This window comes from Mixophyes fleayi, unplaced genomic scaffold, assembly GCF_038048845.1.
Source record: "Mixophyes fleayi isolate aMixFle1 unplaced genomic scaffold, aMixFle1.hap1 Scaffold_313, whole genome shotgun sequence".
Classification (NCBI taxonomy): domain Eukaryota; kingdom Metazoa; phylum Chordata; class Amphibia; order Anura; family Limnodynastidae; genus Mixophyes; species Mixophyes fleayi.
In genome coordinates this window covers 22,501-37,500 of record NW_027447159.1, presented here as the reverse complement: position 1 = coordinate 37,500, position 15,000 = coordinate 22,501, and the positions used below count along the sequence as shown (strand labels likewise).

General features: G+C 45.0%; 16 non-coding genes and 52 pseudogenes across 16 annotated transcripts in view; all 68 read left to right on the top strand.

The window, feature by feature from the left end:
• The window catches only part of LOC142129116 (5S ribosomal RNA), a 119-nt gene extending 3 nt beyond the window's left edge, over nt 1-116 (top strand). Inside the window, exon 1 of the ribosomal RNA XR_012685721.1 lies at nt 1-116. This exon is cut by the window's left edge and continues 3 nt beyond it. This is a non-coding gene — a ribosomal RNA (5S ribosomal RNA).
• An 82-nt stretch (nt 117-198) lies between these two features.
• LOC142129246 (5S ribosomal RNA) lies at nt 199-317 on the top strand (annotated as a pseudogene).
• An 84-nt stretch (nt 318-401) lies between these two features.
• On the top strand, nt 402-520 carry LOC142129404 (5S ribosomal RNA; annotated as a pseudogene).
• An 84-nt stretch (nt 521-604) lies between these two features.
• Nucleotides 605-723, top strand: LOC142129215 (5S ribosomal RNA). The gene has a single exon (XR_012685812.1). It is a non-coding gene; the product is annotated as a 5S ribosomal RNA (ribosomal RNA).
• An 83-nt stretch (nt 724-806) lies between these two features.
• Nucleotides 807-925, top strand: LOC142129244 (5S ribosomal RNA; annotated as a pseudogene).
• Nucleotides 926-1,009: 84 nt separating this feature from the next.
• On the top strand, nt 1,010-1,128 carry LOC142129509 (5S ribosomal RNA; annotated as a pseudogene).
• Nucleotides 1,129-1,211: 83 nt separating this feature from the next.
• LOC142129349 (5S ribosomal RNA) lies at nt 1,212-1,330 on the top strand (annotated as a pseudogene).
• Nucleotides 1,331-1,413: 83 nt separating this feature from the next.
• On the top strand, nt 1,414-1,532 carry LOC142129128 (5S ribosomal RNA). Its single transcript, XR_012685732.1, has one exon. It is a non-coding gene; the product is annotated as a 5S ribosomal RNA (ribosomal RNA).
• Nucleotides 1,533-1,616: 84 nt separating this feature from the next.
• LOC142129136 (5S ribosomal RNA) lies at nt 1,617-1,735 on the top strand. Its single transcript, XR_012685739.1, has one exon. It is a non-coding gene; the product is annotated as a 5S ribosomal RNA (ribosomal RNA).
• Nucleotides 1,736-1,818: 83 nt separating this feature from the next.
• LOC142129494 (5S ribosomal RNA) lies at nt 1,819-1,937 on the top strand (annotated as a pseudogene).
• Nucleotides 1,938-2,022: 85 nt separating this feature from the next.
• LOC142129149 (5S ribosomal RNA) lies at nt 2,023-2,141 on the top strand. The gene has a single exon (XR_012685751.1). It is a non-coding gene; the product is annotated as a 5S ribosomal RNA (ribosomal RNA).
• Nucleotides 2,142-2,225: 84 nt separating this feature from the next.
• Nucleotides 2,226-2,344, top strand: LOC142129505 (5S ribosomal RNA; annotated as a pseudogene).
• Nucleotides 2,345-2,428: 84 nt separating this feature from the next.
• Nucleotides 2,429-2,547, top strand: LOC142129121 (5S ribosomal RNA). Its single transcript, XR_012685726.1, has one exon. It is a non-coding gene; the product is annotated as a 5S ribosomal RNA (ribosomal RNA).
• An 84-nt stretch (nt 2,548-2,631) lies between these two features.
• On the top strand, nt 2,632-2,750 carry LOC142129615 (5S ribosomal RNA). Its single transcript, XR_012685875.1, has one exon. It is a non-coding gene; the product is annotated as a 5S ribosomal RNA (ribosomal RNA).
• Nucleotides 2,751-2,834: 84 nt separating this feature from the next.
• LOC142129348 (5S ribosomal RNA) lies at nt 2,835-2,953 on the top strand. Its single transcript, XR_012685846.1, has one exon. It is a non-coding gene; the product is annotated as a 5S ribosomal RNA (ribosomal RNA).
• An 83-nt stretch (nt 2,954-3,036) lies between these two features.
• On the top strand, nt 3,037-3,155 carry LOC142129493 (5S ribosomal RNA; annotated as a pseudogene).
• An 85-nt stretch (nt 3,156-3,240) lies between these two features.
• On the top strand, nt 3,241-3,359 carry LOC142129148 (5S ribosomal RNA). The gene has a single exon (XR_012685750.1). It is a non-coding gene; the product is annotated as a 5S ribosomal RNA (ribosomal RNA).
• An 84-nt stretch (nt 3,360-3,443) lies between these two features.
• Nucleotides 3,444-3,561, top strand: LOC142129396 (5S ribosomal RNA; annotated as a pseudogene).
• A 240-nt stretch (nt 3,562-3,801) lies between these two features.
• LOC142129421 (5S ribosomal RNA) lies at nt 3,802-3,919 on the top strand (annotated as a pseudogene).
• Nucleotides 3,920-4,009: 90 nt separating this feature from the next.
• On the top strand, nt 4,010-4,128 carry LOC142129499 (5S ribosomal RNA; annotated as a pseudogene).
• An 87-nt stretch (nt 4,129-4,215) lies between these two features.
• On the top strand, nt 4,216-4,338 carry LOC142129553 (5S ribosomal RNA; annotated as a pseudogene).
• Nucleotides 4,339-4,626: 288 nt separating this feature from the next.
• On the top strand, nt 4,627-4,745 carry LOC142129428 (5S ribosomal RNA; annotated as a pseudogene).
• Nucleotides 4,746-4,830: 85 nt separating this feature from the next.
• On the top strand, nt 4,831-4,952 carry LOC142129608 (5S ribosomal RNA; annotated as a pseudogene).
• An 86-nt stretch (nt 4,953-5,038) lies between these two features.
• LOC142129540 (5S ribosomal RNA) lies at nt 5,039-5,160 on the top strand (annotated as a pseudogene).
• An 86-nt stretch (nt 5,161-5,246) lies between these two features.
• Nucleotides 5,247-5,365, top strand: LOC142129170 (5S ribosomal RNA). The gene has a single exon (XR_012685771.1). It is a non-coding gene; the product is annotated as a 5S ribosomal RNA (ribosomal RNA).
• An 86-nt stretch (nt 5,366-5,451) lies between these two features.
• LOC142129384 (5S ribosomal RNA) lies at nt 5,452-5,569 on the top strand (annotated as a pseudogene).
• Nucleotides 5,570-5,653: 84 nt separating this feature from the next.
• Nucleotides 5,654-5,773, top strand: LOC142129291 (5S ribosomal RNA; annotated as a pseudogene).
• Nucleotides 5,774-5,858: 85 nt separating this feature from the next.
• On the top strand, nt 5,859-5,978 carry LOC142129477 (5S ribosomal RNA; annotated as a pseudogene).
• A 288-nt stretch (nt 5,979-6,266) lies between these two features.
• Nucleotides 6,267-6,385, top strand: LOC142129581 (5S ribosomal RNA; annotated as a pseudogene).
• An 86-nt stretch (nt 6,386-6,471) lies between these two features.
• Nucleotides 6,472-6,590, top strand: LOC142129596 (5S ribosomal RNA; annotated as a pseudogene).
• Nucleotides 6,591-6,675: 85 nt separating this feature from the next.
• On the top strand, nt 6,676-6,793 carry LOC142129545 (5S ribosomal RNA; annotated as a pseudogene).
• Nucleotides 6,794-7,291: 498 nt separating this feature from the next.
• Nucleotides 7,292-7,412, top strand: LOC142129533 (5S ribosomal RNA; annotated as a pseudogene).
• Nucleotides 7,413-7,497: 85 nt separating this feature from the next.
• On the top strand, nt 7,498-7,616 carry LOC142129583 (5S ribosomal RNA; annotated as a pseudogene).
• An 84-nt stretch (nt 7,617-7,700) lies between these two features.
• On the top strand, nt 7,701-7,821 carry LOC142129610 (5S ribosomal RNA; annotated as a pseudogene).
• An 83-nt stretch (nt 7,822-7,904) lies between these two features.
• Nucleotides 7,905-8,023, top strand: LOC142129437 (5S ribosomal RNA; annotated as a pseudogene).
• An 83-nt stretch (nt 8,024-8,106) lies between these two features.
• Nucleotides 8,107-8,225, top strand: LOC142129435 (5S ribosomal RNA; annotated as a pseudogene).
• Nucleotides 8,226-8,311: 86 nt separating this feature from the next.
• LOC142129337 (5S ribosomal RNA) lies at nt 8,312-8,431 on the top strand (annotated as a pseudogene).
• Nucleotides 8,432-8,514: 83 nt separating this feature from the next.
• Nucleotides 8,515-8,632, top strand: LOC142129600 (5S ribosomal RNA; annotated as a pseudogene).
• An 83-nt stretch (nt 8,633-8,715) lies between these two features.
• Nucleotides 8,716-8,835, top strand: LOC142129574 (5S ribosomal RNA; annotated as a pseudogene).
• Nucleotides 8,836-8,919: 84 nt separating this feature from the next.
• LOC142129559 (5S ribosomal RNA) lies at nt 8,920-9,039 on the top strand (annotated as a pseudogene).
• An 84-nt stretch (nt 9,040-9,123) lies between these two features.
• On the top strand, nt 9,124-9,242 carry LOC142129451 (5S ribosomal RNA; annotated as a pseudogene).
• Nucleotides 9,243-9,327: 85 nt separating this feature from the next.
• Nucleotides 9,328-9,446, top strand: LOC142129474 (5S ribosomal RNA; annotated as a pseudogene).
• Nucleotides 9,447-9,530: 84 nt separating this feature from the next.
• Nucleotides 9,531-9,649, top strand: LOC142129386 (5S ribosomal RNA; annotated as a pseudogene).
• An 83-nt stretch (nt 9,650-9,732) lies between these two features.
• On the top strand, nt 9,733-9,852 carry LOC142129282 (5S ribosomal RNA; annotated as a pseudogene).
• An 83-nt stretch (nt 9,853-9,935) lies between these two features.
• Nucleotides 9,936-10,054, top strand: LOC142129213 (5S ribosomal RNA). The gene has a single exon (XR_012685810.1). It is a non-coding gene; the product is annotated as a 5S ribosomal RNA (ribosomal RNA).
• An 83-nt stretch (nt 10,055-10,137) lies between these two features.
• On the top strand, nt 10,138-10,256 carry LOC142129426 (5S ribosomal RNA; annotated as a pseudogene).
• Nucleotides 10,257-10,342: 86 nt separating this feature from the next.
• On the top strand, nt 10,343-10,461 carry LOC142129171 (5S ribosomal RNA). The gene has a single exon (XR_012685772.1). It is a non-coding gene; the product is annotated as a 5S ribosomal RNA (ribosomal RNA).
• An 85-nt stretch (nt 10,462-10,546) lies between these two features.
• Nucleotides 10,547-10,665, top strand: LOC142129328 (5S ribosomal RNA; annotated as a pseudogene).
• An 83-nt stretch (nt 10,666-10,748) lies between these two features.
• Nucleotides 10,749-10,866, top strand: LOC142129377 (5S ribosomal RNA; annotated as a pseudogene).
• Nucleotides 10,867-11,153: 287 nt separating this feature from the next.
• Nucleotides 11,154-11,272, top strand: LOC142129525 (5S ribosomal RNA; annotated as a pseudogene).
• An 84-nt stretch (nt 11,273-11,356) lies between these two features.
• Nucleotides 11,357-11,475, top strand: LOC142129487 (5S ribosomal RNA; annotated as a pseudogene).
• Nucleotides 11,476-11,560: 85 nt separating this feature from the next.
• LOC142129485 (5S ribosomal RNA) lies at nt 11,561-11,679 on the top strand (annotated as a pseudogene).
• Nucleotides 11,680-11,761: 82 nt separating this feature from the next.
• Nucleotides 11,762-11,881, top strand: LOC142129592 (5S ribosomal RNA; annotated as a pseudogene).
• An 82-nt stretch (nt 11,882-11,963) lies between these two features.
• LOC142129529 (5S ribosomal RNA) lies at nt 11,964-12,083 on the top strand (annotated as a pseudogene).
• An 84-nt stretch (nt 12,084-12,167) lies between these two features.
• Nucleotides 12,168-12,288, top strand: LOC142129569 (5S ribosomal RNA; annotated as a pseudogene).
• Nucleotides 12,289-12,373: 85 nt separating this feature from the next.
• LOC142129120 (5S ribosomal RNA) lies at nt 12,374-12,492 on the top strand. Its single transcript, XR_012685725.1, has one exon. It is a non-coding gene; the product is annotated as a 5S ribosomal RNA (ribosomal RNA).
• Nucleotides 12,493-12,576: 84 nt separating this feature from the next.
• LOC142129518 (5S ribosomal RNA) lies at nt 12,577-12,696 on the top strand (annotated as a pseudogene).
• An 83-nt stretch (nt 12,697-12,779) lies between these two features.
• Nucleotides 12,780-12,898, top strand: LOC142129307 (5S ribosomal RNA; annotated as a pseudogene).
• An 83-nt stretch (nt 12,899-12,981) lies between these two features.
• Nucleotides 12,982-13,101, top strand: LOC142129450 (5S ribosomal RNA; annotated as a pseudogene).
• Nucleotides 13,102-13,187: 86 nt separating this feature from the next.
• LOC142129135 (5S ribosomal RNA) lies at nt 13,188-13,306 on the top strand. Its single transcript, XR_012685738.1, has one exon. It is a non-coding gene; the product is annotated as a 5S ribosomal RNA (ribosomal RNA).
• Nucleotides 13,307-13,388: 82 nt separating this feature from the next.
• LOC142129245 (5S ribosomal RNA) lies at nt 13,389-13,507 on the top strand (annotated as a pseudogene).
• Nucleotides 13,508-13,592: 85 nt separating this feature from the next.
• LOC142129403 (5S ribosomal RNA) lies at nt 13,593-13,711 on the top strand (annotated as a pseudogene).
• Nucleotides 13,712-13,795: 84 nt separating this feature from the next.
• LOC142129496 (5S ribosomal RNA) lies at nt 13,796-13,914 on the top strand (annotated as a pseudogene).
• Nucleotides 13,915-13,998: 84 nt separating this feature from the next.
• LOC142129242 (5S ribosomal RNA) lies at nt 13,999-14,117 on the top strand (annotated as a pseudogene).
• Nucleotides 14,118-14,200: 83 nt separating this feature from the next.
• On the top strand, nt 14,201-14,319 carry LOC142129591 (5S ribosomal RNA; annotated as a pseudogene).
• Nucleotides 14,320-14,402: 83 nt separating this feature from the next.
• On the top strand, nt 14,403-14,521 carry LOC142129347 (5S ribosomal RNA; annotated as a pseudogene).
• Nucleotides 14,522-14,604: 83 nt separating this feature from the next.
• Nucleotides 14,605-14,723, top strand: LOC142129115 (5S ribosomal RNA). Its single transcript, XR_012685720.1, has one exon. It is a non-coding gene; the product is annotated as a 5S ribosomal RNA (ribosomal RNA).
• An 84-nt stretch (nt 14,724-14,807) lies between these two features.
• Nucleotides 14,808-14,926, top strand: LOC142129235 (5S ribosomal RNA). The gene has a single exon (XR_012685830.1). It is a non-coding gene; the product is annotated as a 5S ribosomal RNA (ribosomal RNA).
• Nucleotides 14,927-15,000: the final 74 nt, after the last annotated feature.

Here is a 15,000-nt window from a genome sequence, read left to right as displayed (position 1 = left end):
TACAGCCACACCACCCTGAACAAGCCCAATCTCATCTGATCTTGGAAGCTAAGCAGGGACGGGCCTGGTTAGTACTTGGATGGGAGACCACCTGGGAATACCAGGTGCTGTAGGCCTTTTATTTTATTTTTTCTTGTTCCGGCTTACTTCAATGCTGGTTTTCAGATGTATAAGAGATGTAGGTCAGTAGGAAACCATACCTACAGCCACACCACCCTGAACAAGCCCAATCTCATCTGATCTTGGAAGCTAAGAAGGGCTGGGCCTGGTAAATACTTGGATGGGAGACCACCTGGGAATACCAGGTGCTGTAGGCCTTTTTTTTTTATTTTCTCTTGTTCCGTCTTCCTTCAATGCTGGTTTTGAGATGTATAAGAGATGTAGGTCATTAGAAAAGCAATACCTACAGTCACACCACCCTGAACAAGCCCAATTTCATCTGATCTTAGAAGCTAAGCAGGGCCAGGCCTGGTTAGTACTTGGATGGGAGACCACCTGGGAATACCAGGTGCTGTAGGCAATTCTTTTTTATTTTCTCTTGTTCCGACTTCCTTCAATGCTGGTTTTGAGATGTATAAGAGATGTAGGTCATTAGAAAAACAATACCTACAGTCACACCACCCTGAACAAGCCCAATCTCATCTGATCTTGGAAGCTAAGCAGGGCCGGGCCTGGTTAGTACTTGGATGGTAGACCACCTGGGAATACCAGGTGCTGTAGTCAGTTTTTTTTATTTTCTCTTGTTCCGGCTTCCTTCGAAGCTGGTTTTGAGATGTATAAGACATGTAGGTCATTAGAAAACCAAAACCTACAGCCACACCACCCTGAACAAGCCCAATCTCATCTGATCTTGGAAGCTAAGCAAGACCGGGCCTGATTAGTACTTGGATGGGAGACCACCTGGGAATACCAGGTGCTGTAGGCCATTTTTTTTTATTTTCTCTTGTTCCGGCTTCCTTCAATGCTGGTTTTGAGATGTATAAGAGATGTAGGTCAATAGGAAGCCAATACCTACAGACACACCACCCTGAATAAGCTTAATCTCGTCTGATCTTGAAAGCTAAGCAGGGCCGGGCCTGGTTAGTACTTGGATAGGAGACCAACTGGGAATACCAGATGCTGTAGGCCGTATTTTTTTATTTTCTCTTGTTCCGGCTTCCTTCGAAGCTGGATTTGAGATGTATAAGAGATGTAGGTCTTTAAGAAATCAATGCTATAGCCACACCCCCCTGAACAAGCCCAATCTCATCTGATCTTGGAAGCTAAGCAGGGCCAGGCCTGGTTAGTACTCGGATGGGAGACCACCTGGGAATACCAGGTGCTGTAGGCCTTTTTTTTTATTTTCTCTTGTTCCGGCTTCCTACAATGCTGGTTTTAAGATGTATAAGAGATGTAGGTCAGTAAGAAAACAATACCTACAGCCACACCACCCTGAACAAGCCCAATCTCATCTGATCTTGGAAGCTAAGCAGGGCTGGGCCTGGTTAGTACTTGGGTGGGAGACCACCTGGGAATACCAGGTGCTGTAGGCAATTTTTTTTTATTTTCTCTTGTTCCGACTTCCTTCGAAGCTGGTTTTGAGATGTATAAGAGATGTAGGTCTTTAGGAAACCAATACCTACAGCCACACCACCCTGAACAAGCCCAATCTCATCTGGTCTTGGAAGCTAAGCAGGGCCGGGCCTGGTTAGTACTTGGATGGGAGACCACCTAGGAATACCAGGTGCTGTAGGCCTTTTATTTTATTTTTTCTTGTTCCGGCTTCCTTCAAAGCTGGTTTTGAGATGTATAAGAGATGTAGGTCATTAGGAAATCAATATCTACAGCCACACCACCCTGAACAAGCCCAATCTCGTCTGATCTTGAAAGCTAAGCAGGGCCAGGCCTGGTTAGTAGTTGGATGGGAGACCACCTGGGAATACCAGGTGCTTTAGGCAATTTTTTTTTTATTTTCTCTTGTTCCGGCTTCCTTCGAAGCTGGTTTTGAGATGTATAAGAGATGTAGGTCTTTAGGACCCCAATACCTACAGCCACACCACCCTGAACAAGCCCAATCTCATCTGATCTTGGAAGCTAAGAAGGGCCGGGCCTGGTTAGTACTTGGATGGGAGACCACCTGGGAATACCAGGTGCTGTAGGCAATTTATTTTTATTTTCTCTTGTTCCGACTTCCTTCAATGCTGGTTTTGAGATGTATAAGAGATGTAGGTCATTAGGAAAAAAATACACACAGCCACACCACCCTGAACAAGCCCAATCTCGTCTGATCTTGGAAGCTAAGCAGGGCCCAGCCTGGTTAGTACTTGGATGGGAGACCACCTGGGAATACCAGGTGCTGTAGGCAGTTTTTTTTTATTTTCTCTTGTTCCGGCTTCCTTCGAAGCTGGTTTTGAGATGTATAAGACATGTAGGTCTTTAGAAAACCAATACCTACAGCCACACCACCCTGAACAAGCCCAATCTCATTTGATCTTGGAAGCTAAGCAGGACCGGGCCTGGTTAGTACTTGGATGGGAGACCACCTGGGAATACCAGGTGCTGTAGGCCATTTTTTTTTATTTTCTCTTGTTCCGGCTTCCTTCAATGCTGGTTTTGAGATGTATAAGAGATGTAGGTCATTAGGAAACCAATACCTACAGCCACACCACCCTGAACAAGCCCAATCTCATCTGATCTTGGAAGCTAAGCAGGGCCAGGCCTGGTTAGTACTTGGATGGGAGACCACCTGGGAATACCAGGTGCTGTAGGCCATTTTTTTTTATTTTCTCTTGTTCCGGCTTCCTTCAATGCTGGTTTTGAGATGTATAAGAGATGTAGGTCATTAGGAAACCAATACCTACAGCCACACCACCCTGAACAAGCCCAATCTCATCTGGTCTTGGAAGCTAAGCAGGGCCGGGCCTGGTTAGTACTTGGATGGGAGACCACCTGGGAATACCAGGTGCTGTAGGCCTTTTATTTTATTTTTTCTTGTTCCGGCTTCCTTCAATGCTGGTTTTGAGATGTATAAGAGATGTAGGTCATTAGGAAATCAATATCTACAGCCACACCACCCTGAACAAGCCCAATCTCGTCTGATCTTGAAAGCTAAGCAGGGCCAGGCCTGGTTAGTAGTTGGATGGGAGACCACCTGGGAATACCAGGTGCTTTAGGCAATTTTTTTTTTATTTTCTCTTGTTCCGGCTTCCTTCGAAGCTGGTTTTGAGATGTATAAGAGATGTAGGTCTTTAGGAAACCAATACCTACAGCCACACCACCCTGAACAAGCCCAATCTCATCTGATCTTGGAAGCTAAGAAGGGCCGGGCCTGGTTAGTACTTGGATGGGAGACCACCTGGGAATACCAGGTGCTGTAGGCAATTTATTTTTATTTTCTCTTGTTCCGACTTCCTTCAATGCTGGTTTTGAGATGTATAAGAGATGTAGGTCATTAGGAAAAAAATACACACAGCCACACCACCCTGAACAAGCCCAATCTCGTCTGATCTTGGAAGCTAAGCAGGGCCAGGCCTGGTTAGTACTTGGATGGGAGACCACCTGGGAAACCAGGTGCTGTAGGCCTTTTATTTTATTTTTTCTTGTTCCGGCTTCCTTCAATGCTGGTTTTGAGATGTATAAGAGATGTAGGTCATTAGGAAATCAATATCTACAGCCACACCACCCTGAACAAGCCCAATCTCGTCTGATCTTGAAAGCAATACCAGGTGTTTTAGGCAATTTTTTTTTTATTTTCTCTTGTTCCGGCTTCCTTCGAAGCTGGTTTTGAGATGTATAAGAGATGTAGGTCATTAAGAAACCAATACATACAGCCACACCACCCTGAACAAGCCAATCTCGTCTGATCTTGGAAGCTAAGCAGGGCCGGGCCTGGTTAGTACTTGGATGGAGGACCACCTGGGAATACCAGGTGCTGTAGGCCTTATTTTTTTATTTTCTCTTGTTCCGGCTACCTTCGAAGATAAGCTGGATTTGAGATGTATAAGAGATGTTAGGTCTTTAGGGAAACCAATGCTATAGCCACACCCCCCTGAACAAGCCCAATCTCATCTGATCTTGGAAGCTAAGCAGGGGCCGGCCTGGTTAGTACTCGGATGGGAGACCACCTGGGAATACGAGGTGCTGTAGGCCTTTTTTTTTTAATTTTCTCTTGTTCCGGCTTTCCTACAATGCTGGTTTTAAGATGTATAAGAGATGTAGGTCAGTAAGAAATCTAATACCTACAGCCACACACCCTGAACAAGCCCACCCCAATCTCATCTGATCTTGGAAGCTAAGAAGGGCTGGGCCTGGTTAGTACTTTGATGGGAGACCACCTGGGAATACCAGATGCTGTAGGCCTTTCTTTTTTATTTTCTCTTGTTCCGACTTCCTTCAGGTGCTGGTTTGAGATGTATAAGAGATGTAGGTCATTAGAAAAACAATACCTACAGCCACACCACCCTGAACAAGCCCAATCTCAATCTGATCTTGGAAGCTAAGCAGGACCAGGCCTGTAGTATTTGAGATGGGAGACCACCTGGGAATACCAGATGCTGTAGGCCTTTCTTTTTTATTTTCCTCTTGTTCCCGGCTTCCTTCAATGCTGGTTTTCAGATGTATAAGAGATGTAGGTCAGTATGAAACCATGCCTACAGCCACACCACCCTGAACAAGCCCATTCTCATCTGATCTTGGAAGCTAAGAAGGGCTGGGCCTGGTTAGTTCTTTGATGGGAGACCACCTGGGAATACCAGATGCTGTAGGCCTTTCTTTTTTATTTTCTCTTGTTCCGACTTCCTTCGATGCTGGTTTTGAGATGTATAAGAGGATGTAGGTCATTAGAAAAACAATACCTACAGCCACACCACCCTGAACCAAGCCCAATCTCATCTGATCTTGGAAGCTAAGCAGGACCGGGGCCTGGTTAGTATCTTGGATGGGAGACCACCTGGGTATACCAGATGCTGTAGGCCTTTCTTTTTTATTTTCTCTTGTTCCGGCTTCCTTCAATGCTGGTTTTTCAGATGTATAAGAGATGTAGGTCAGTATTGGAAACCATACCTACAGCCACACCACCCTGAACAAGCCCAATCTCATCTGATCTTGTGGAAGCTAAGAAGGGCTGGGCCTGGTTAATACTTGGATGGGAGACTCACCTGGGAATACCAGGTGCTGTAGGCCTTTTTTTTTTTTTTTTTCTCTTGTTCCGTCTTCCTTCAATGCTGGTTTTGAGATGTATAAGAGATGTAGGTCATTAGAAACACAATACCTACAGTCACACCACCCTGAACAAGCCCAATCTCATCTGATCTTGGAAGCTAAGCAGGGCCAGGCCTGGTTAGTACTTGGATGGGAGACCACCTGGGAATACCAGGTGCTGTAGGCAATTCTTTTTTATTTTTCTCTTGTTCCGACTTCCTTCATTGCTGGTTTTGAGATGTATAGAGAGATGTAGGTCATGAGGAAACCAACACCTACAGCCACACCACCCTGAACAAGCCCAATCTCATCAGATCTTGGAAGCTAAGCAGGGCCAGGCTGGTTAGTACTTGGATGGGAGACCACCTGGGAATACCAGGTGCTGTAGGCAATTCTTTTTATTTTCTCTTTGTTCCGACTTCCTTCAATGCTGGTTTTGAGATGTATAAGATATGTAGGTCATGAGGAAACCAACACCTACAGCCACACCACCCTGAACAAGCCCAATCTCATCTGATCTTGGGAAGCTAAGCAGGGCCGGGCCTGGTTAGTACTTGGATGGTAGACCACCTGGGAATACCAGGTGCTGTAGGCAGTTTTTTTTAATTTTCTCTTGTTCCGGCTTCCTTCGAAGCTGGTTTTTGAGATGTATAAGACATGTAGGTCATTAGAAAACCAATACGTACAGCCACACCACCCTGAACAAGCCCAATCTCCTCTGATCTTGGAAGCTAAGCAGGACCGGGCCTGGTTAGTACTTGGATGGGAGACCACCTGGGAATACCGGGTTGCTTTAGGCCATTTTTTTTTATTTTCTCTTGGTCCGGCTTCCTTCAATGCTGGGTTTTGAGATGTATAAGAGATGTAGGTCAATAGAAAGATAATACCTACAGACACACCACCCCTGAATAAACCTAATCTCGGCTGATCTTGAAAGCTAAACAGGGCCAGGCCTGGTTAGTACTTGCATAGGAGACCAACTGGGAATACCAGATGCTGTATGATTGTTTTTTTTATTTTCTCTTGTTCCGGCTTCCTGCAAAGCTGGTTTTGAGATGTATAAGAGATGTAGGTCATTAGGAAACCAATACTATAACCACACCACCCTGAACAAGCCCAATCTCATCTGATCTTGGATGCTAAGTAGGGTCGGGCTGGTTAGTACTTGGATGGGAGACCACCTATGAATACCAGGTTGCTGTAGGCCCTTTTTTTTTTTTTTTCTCTTGTTCCGGCTTCCTTCAATGCTGGTTTTTGAGATGTATAAGAGATGTAGGTCATTAGGAAAACAATACATACAGCCACACCACCTGAACAAGCCCAATCTCATCTGATCCTTGGAAGCTAAGAAGGGCCGGGCCTGGTTAGTACTTGGATGGGAGACCACCTGGAAATACCAGGTGCTGTAGGCAATTTTTTTTTTATTTTCTCTTGTTCCGACTTCCTTCGAAGCTGGTTTTGAGATGTATAAGACATGTAGGTCTTTAGAAAACCAATACCTACAGCACACCACCCTGAACAAGCCCAATCTCATTTGATCTTGGAAGATAAGGAGGACCAGGCCTGGTTAGTACTTGGATGGGAGACCACCTGGGAATACCAGGTGCTGTAGGCCTTTTTTTTTTTATTTTCTCTTGTTCCGTCTTCCTTCAATGCTGGTTTTTGAGATGTATAAGAGATGTAGGTCATTAGAAAAAAACAATACCCTACAGTCACACCACCCTGAGCAAGCCCAATCTCATCTGATCGCGGAAGCAAAGCAGGGCCAGGCCTGGTTAGTACTTGGATGGGAGACACCTGGAATACCAGGTGCTGTAGGCAATTCTTTTTATTTTCTCTTGTTCCGACTTCCTTCAATGCTGGTTTTGGAGATATATAAGATATGTAGGTCATGAGGAAACCAACACCTACAGCCACACACCCTGAACAAGCCCAATCTCATCTGATCTTGGAAGCTGAAGCAGGGCCGGGCCTGGTTAGTACTTTGGATGGTAGACCACCTTGGGAATACCAGGTGCTGTAGGCAGTTTTTTTTTTATTTTCTCTTGTTCCGGCTTCTTTCGAAGCTGGTTTTTGAGATGTATAAGACATGTAGGTCAATTAGAAAACCAATACCTACAGCCACACCCACCCTGAACAAGCCCAATCTCATCTGATCTTGGAAGCTAATCAAGACCGGGCCTGGTTAGTACTTGGATGGGGAGACCACCTGGGAATACCAGGTGCTGTAGGCCATTTTTTTTTATTTTCTCTTGTTCCCTGCTTCCTTCAATGCTGGTTTTGAGATGTATAAGAGATGTAGGTCATTAGGAAGCCGATACCTACAGACACACCACCCTGAATAAGCCTAATCTCGTCTGATCTTGAAAGCTAAGCAGGGCCGGCACTGGTTAGTACTTGGATGGGAGACCACCTGGAATACCAGGGTGCTGTAGGCCATTTGTTTTTTATTTTCTCTTGTTCCGGCTTCCTGCAAAGCTGGTTTTGAGATGTATAAGAGATGTAGGTCATTAGGAAACCAATACTATAACCAACACCACCCTGAGAAAGCCCAATCTCATCTGATCTTGGATGCCTAAGTAGGGTCGGGCCTGGTTAGTACTTGGATGGGAGACCACCTATGAATACCAGGTGCTGTAGGCTTTTTTTTTTTATTTTCTCTTGTTCCGGCTTCTTCAATGCTGGTTTTGAGATGTATAAGAGATGTAGGTCATTAGGAAAACAATACGTACAGCCACACCACCCTGAACAAGCCCAATCTCGTCTGATCTTGGAAGCTAAGCTGGGCCAGACCTGGTTAGTACTTGGATGGGAGACCATCTGGGAATACCAGGTGCTGTAGGCCTTTTTTTTTATTTTCTCTTGTTCCGGCTTCCTTCAAAGCTGGATTTGAGATGCATAAGAGATGTAGGTCATTAGGAAACCAATACCTACAGCCACACCACCATGAACAAGCCCAATCTCATTTGATCTTGGAAGCTAAGCTGGACCAGGCCTGGTTAGTACTTGGATGGGAGACCACCTGGGAATACCAGGTGCTGTAGGCCTTTTTTTTTTTATTTTTCTCTTGTTCCGGCTTCTTTCAATGCTGGTTTTGAGATGTATAAGAGATGTAGGTCATTAAGAAACCAATACATACAGCCACACCACCCTGAACAAGCCCAATCTCGTCTGATCTTGGAAGCTAAGCAAGGGCTGGGCCTGGTTAGTACTTGGATGGGAGACCACCTGGGAATACCAGGTGCTGTAGGCCTTATTTTTTTATTTTCTCTTGTTCCGGCTTCCTTCGAAGCTGGATTTGAGATGTATAAGAGATGTAGGTCTTTAGGAAACCAATGCTATAGCCACACCCCCCTGAACAAGCCAATCTCATCTGATCTTGGAAGCTAAGCAGGGCCGTTCCTGGTTAGTACTCGGATGGGAGACCACCTGGGAATACGAGGTGCTGTAGGCCTTTTTTTTTATTTTCTCTTGTTCCGGCTTCCTACAATGCTGGTTTTAAGATGTATAAGAGATGTAGTGTCAGTAAGAAACTAATACTACAGCCACACCACCCTGAACAAGCCCAATCTCATCTGATCTTTGGAAGCATAGCAGGACCAGGCCTGGTTAGTACTTGGATGGGAGACCACCTGGGAATACCAGGTGCTGTAGGCCATTTTTCTTTTATTTTCTCTTGTTCCGGCTTCCTTCATGCTGGTTTTGAGATGTATAAGAGATGTAGGTCATTAGGAAGCCAATACCTACAGACACACCACCCTGAATAAGCCTAATCTCGTCTGATCTTGAAAGCTAAGCAGGGCCGGGACTGGTCTAGTACTTGGATGGGAGACCACCTGGAAATACCAGGTGCTGTAGGCCATTTCTTTTTATTTTCTCTTGTTTCCGGCTTCCTGCAAAGCTGGTTTTGAGATGTATAAGAGATGTAGGTCATTAGGAAACCAATACTATAACCACACCACCCTGAACAAGCCCAATCTCATCTGATCTTGGATGTTAAGTAGGGTCGGGCCTGGTTAGTACTTGGATGGGAGACCACCTATGAATACCAGGTGCTGTAGGCTTTTTTTTTTTTATTTCTCTTGTTCCGGCTTACTTCAATGCTGGTTTTTGAGATGTATAAGAGATGTAGGTCATTAGGAAAACAATACATACAGCCACACCACCCTGAACAAGCCCAATCTCATCTGATCTTGGAAGCTAAGCAGGGCCAGACCTGGTTAGTACTTGGATGGGAGACCATCTTGGGATACCAGGTGCTGTAGGCCTTTTTTTTTTATTTTCTCTTGTTCCGGCTTCCTTCGAAGCTGAATTTGAGATGTATAAGACATGTAGGTCTTTAGAAAACCAATACCTACAGCCACACCACCCTGAACAAGCCCAATCTCATTTGATCTTGGAAGCTAAGCAGGACTGGGCCTGCTTAGTACTTGGATGGGAGACCACCTGGGAATACCAGGTGCTGTAGCCATTTTTTTTTATTTTCTCTTGTTCCGACTTCCTTCAATGCTGGTTTTGAGATGTATAAGAGATGTAGGTCATTAGGAAACCAATACCTACAGCCACACCACCCTGAACAAAGCCCAATCTCGTCTGATCTTGGAAGCTAAGCAGGGCCAGGCCTGGTTAGTACTCGGATGGGAGACCACCTGGGAATACCAGGTGCTGTAGGCCTTTTTTTTTATTTTCTCTTGTTCCGGCTTCCTTCAATGTTGGTTTTCAGATGTATAAGAGATGTAGATCATTAGGAAACCAATACCTACAGCCATACCACCCTGAACAAGCCCAATCTCATCTGATCTTGGAAGCTAAGCAGGGCCAGGCCTGGTTAGTACTTGGATGGGAGACCACCTGGGAATACCAGGTGCTGTAGGCCTTTTATTTTTATTTTTTCTTGTTCCGGCTTACTTCAATGCTGGTTTTCAGATGTATAAGAGATGTAGGTCAATAGGAAACCATACCTACAGCCACACCACCCTGAACAAGCACAATCTCATCTGATCTTGGAAGCTAAGAAGGGCTGGGCCTGGTTAATACTTGGATGGGAGACCACCTGGGAATACCAGGTGCTGTAGAGCCTTTTTTTTTTTATTTTCTCTTGTTCCGTCTTCCTTCTATGCTGGTTTTGAGATGTATAAGAGATGTAGGTCATTAGAAAAACAATACCTACAGTCACACCACCCTGAACAAGCCCAATCTCATCTGATCTTAGAAGCTAAGCAGGGCCGGGCCTGGTTAGTACTTGGATGGGAGACCACCTGGGAATACCAGGTGCTGTAGGCAATTCTTTTTTATTTTCTCTTGTTCCGACTTCCTTCAATGCTGGTTTTGAGATGTATAAGAGATGTAGAGTCATGAGGAAACCAACACCTACAGCCACACCACCCTGAACAAGCCCAATCATATCTGATCTTGGAAGCTAAGCAGGGCCGGGCCTGGTTAGTACTTGGATGGTAGACCACCTGGGAATACCAGGTGCTGTGGGCAGCTTTTTTTATTTTCTCTTGTTCCGGCTTCCTTCGAAGCTGGTTTTGAGATGTATAAGACATGTAGGTCATTAGAAAACCAAAACCTACAGCCACACCACCCTGAACAAGCCCAATCTCATCTGATCTTGGAAGCTAAGCAGGACTGGCCTGATTAGTACTTGGATGGGAGACCACCTGGGAATACCAGGTGCTGTAGGCCATTTTTTTTTATTTTCTCTTGTTCCGGCTTCCTTCAATGCTGGTTTTGAGATGTATAAGAGATGTAGGTCATTAGGAAGCCAATACCTACAGACACATCACCCTGAATAAGCCTAATCTCGTCTGATCTTGAAAGCTAAGCAGGGCCGGGCCTGGTTAGTACTTGGATAGGAGACCAACTGGAAATACCAGATGCTTTATGATTGTTTTTTTTATTTTCTCTTGTTCCGGCTTCCTGCAAAGCTGGTTTTGAGATGTATAAGAGATGTAGGTCATTAGGAAACCAATACCTACAGCCACACCACCCTGAACAAGCCCAATCTCATTTGATCTTGGAAGCTTAGCAGGGCCGGGCCTGGTTAGTACTTGGATAGGAGACCAACTGGGAATACCAGATGCTGTATGATTGTTTTTTTTTATTTTCTCTTGTTCGGCTTCCTGCAAAGCTGGTTTTGAGATGTATAAGAGATGTAGGTCATTAGGAAACCAATACCTACAGCCACACCACCCTGAACAAGCCCAATCTCATTTGATCTTGAAAGCTAAGCAGGGCCGGGCCTGGTTAGTACTTGGATAGGAGACCAACTGGGAATACCAGATGCTGTATGATTGTTTTTTTTATTTTCTCTTGTTCCGGCTTCCTTCGAAGCTGGTTTTGAGATGTATAAGGACATGTAGGTCTTTAGAAAACCAATACCTACAGCCACACCACCCTGAACAAGCCCAATCTCATTTGATCTTGAAAGCTAAGCAGGGCCGGGCCTGGTTAGTACTTGGATAGGAGACCAACTGGGAATACCAGATGCTGTATGATTGTTTTTTTATTTTCTCTTGTTCCGGCTTCCTGCAAAGCTGGTTTTGAGATGTATAAGAGATGTAGGTCATTAGGAAACCAATACTATAACCACACCACCCTGAACAAGCCCGAATCTCATCTGATCTTGGATGCTAAGTAGGGTCGGGCCTGGTTAGTACTTGTATGGGAGACCACCTATGAATACCAGGTGCTGTAGCCTTTTTTTTTATTTTCTCTTGTTCCGGCTTCCTTCAATGCTGGTTTTGAGATGTATAAGAGATGTAGGTCATTAGGAAAACAATACATACAGCCACACCACCCTGAACAAGCCCAATCTCGTCTGATCTTGGAAGCTAAGCTGTGCCAGGCCCTGGTTAGTACTTGGATGGGAGACCTTCTGGGAATACCAGGTGCTGTAGGCCTTTTTTTTTTATTTTCTCTTGTTCCGGCTTCCTTCGAAGCTGGATTTGAGATGTATAAGAGATGTAGGTCATTAGGAAACCAATACCTACAGCCACACCACCCTGAACAAGCCCAATCTCGTCTGATCTTGGAAGCTAAGCAGGGCCCCGGCCTGGTTAGTACTTGGATGGGAGACCACCTGGGGAATACCAGTTGCTGTAGGCAGTTTTTTTTTTATTTTCTCTTGTTCCGGCTTCCTTCGAAGCTGGTTTTGAGATGTATAAGACATGTAGGTCTTTAGAAAACCAATACCTACAGCCACACCACCCTGAACAAGCCCAATCTCATTTGATCTTGGAAGCTAAGCAGGACCGGGCCTGGTTAGTACTTGGATGGGAGACCACCTGGGAATACCAGGTGCTGTAGGCCATTTTTTTTTATTTTCTCTTGTTCCGGCTTCCTTCAATGCTGGTTTTGAGATGTATAAGAGATGTAGGTCATTAGGAAACCAATACCTACAGCCACACCACCCTGAACAAGCCCAATCTCATTTGATCTTGGAAGCTAAGCAGGACTGGGCCTGGTATGTACTTGGATGGGAGACCACCTGGGAATACCAGTGTGCTGTAGCCATTTTTTTTTATTTTCTCTTGTTCCGACTTCCTTCAATGCTGGTTTTGAGATGTATAAGAGATGTAGGTCATTAGGAAACCAATACCTACAGCCACACCACCCTGACCAAGCCCAATCTCGTCTGATCTTGGAAGCTAAGCAGGGCCCGGCCTGGTTAGTACTTGGATGGGAGACCACCTGGGAATACCAGGTGCTGTAGGCAGTTTTTTTTATTTTCTCTTGTTCCGGCTTCCTTCGAAGCTGGTTTTGAGATGTATAAGACATGTAGGTCTTTAGAAAACCAATACCTACAGCCACACCACCCTGAAACAAGCCCAATCTCATTTGATCTTGGAAGCTAAGCAGGACCGGGCCTGGTTAGTACTTGGATGGGAGACCACCTGGGAATATCAGGTGCTTTAGGCAATTTTTTTTTTATTTTCTCTTGTTCCGACTTCCTTCAATGCTGGGTTTTGAGATGTATAAGAGATGTAGGTCATTAGGAAACGAATACCTACAGCCACACCACCCTGAACAAGCCCAATCTCATCTGATCTTGGAAGCTAAGCAGGGACAGGCCTGGTTAGTACTTGGATGGGAGACCACCTGGGAATACCAGGTGCTGTAGGCCTTTTATTTTATTTTTTCTTGTTCCGGCTTACTTCAATGCTGGTTTTCAGATGTATAAGAGATGTAGGTCAGTAGGAAACCATACCTACAGCCACACCACCCTGAACAAGCCCAATCTCATCTGATCTTGGAAGCTAAGAAGGGCTGGGCCTGGTAAATACTTGGATGGGAGACCACCTGGGAATACCAGGTGCTGTAGGCCTTTTTTTTTTATTTTCTCTTGTTCCGTCTTCCTTCAATGCTGGTTTTGAGATGTATAAGAGATGTAAGGTCATTAGAAAAACAATACCTACAGTCACACCACCCTGAACAAGCCCAATTTCATCTGATCTTAGAAGCTAAGCAGGGCCAGGCCTGGTTAGTACTTGGATGGGAGACCACCTGGGAATACCAGGTGCTGTAGGCAATTCTTTTTTATTTTCTCTTGTTCCGACTTCCTTCAATGCTGGTTTTGAGATGTATAAGAGATGTAGGTCATTAGAAAAACAATACCTACAGTCACACCACCCTGAACAAGCCCAATCTCATCTGATCTTGGAAGCTAAGCAGGCCGGGCCTGGTTAGTACTTGGATGGTAGACCACCTGGGGAATACCAGGTGCTGTAGGCAGTTTTTTTTATTTTCTCTTGTTCCGGCTTCCTTCGAAGCTGGTTTTGAGATGTATAAGACATGTAGGTCATTAGAAAACCAAAAACCTACAGCCACACCACCCTGAACAAGCCCAATCTCATCTGATCTTGGAAGCTAAGCAAGACCGGGCCTGATTAGTACTTGGATGGGAGACCACCTGGGAATACCAGGTGCTGTAGGCCATTTTTTTTATTTTCTCTTGTTCCGGCTTCCTTCAATGCTGGTTTTGAGATGTATAAGAGATGTAGGTCATTAGGAAGCCAATACCTACAGACACACCACCCTGAATAAGCCTAATCTCGTCTGATCTTGAAAGCTAAGCAGGGCCGGGCGTGGTTAGTACTTTGATAGGAGACCAACTGGGAATACCAGATGCTGTAGGCCATATTTTTTTATTTTCTCTTGTTCCGGCTTCCTTCGAAGCTGGATTTGAGATGTATAAGAGATGTAGGTCTTTAAGAAATCAATGCTATAGCCACACCCCCCTGAACAAGCCCAATCTCATCTGATCTTGGAAGCTAAGCAGGGCCAGGCCTGGTTAGTACTCGGATGGGAGACCACCTGGGAATACCAGGTGCTGTAGGCCTTTTTTTTTATTTTCTCTTGTTCCGGCTTCCTACAATGCTGGTTTTAAGATGTATAAGAGATGTAGGTCAGTAAGAAAACAATACCTACAGCCACACCACCCTGAACAAGCCCAATCTCATCTGATCTTGGAAGCTAAGCAGAGCTGGGCCTGGTTAGTACTTGGGTGGGAGACCACCTGGGAATACCAGGTGCTGTAGGCAATTTTTTTTTATTTTCTCTTGTTCCGACTTCCTTCGAAGCTGGTTTTGAGATGTATAAGAGATGTAGGTCTTTAGGAAACCAATACCTACAGCCACACCACCATGAACAAGCCCAATCTCATCTGATCTTGGAAGCTAAGAAGGGCTGGGCCTGGTTAGTACTTGGATGGGAGACCACCTGGGAATACCAGGTGCTGTAGGCAATTTATTTTTATTTTCTCTTGTTCCGACTTCCTTCAATGCTGGTTTTGAGATGTATAAGAGATGTAGGTCATTA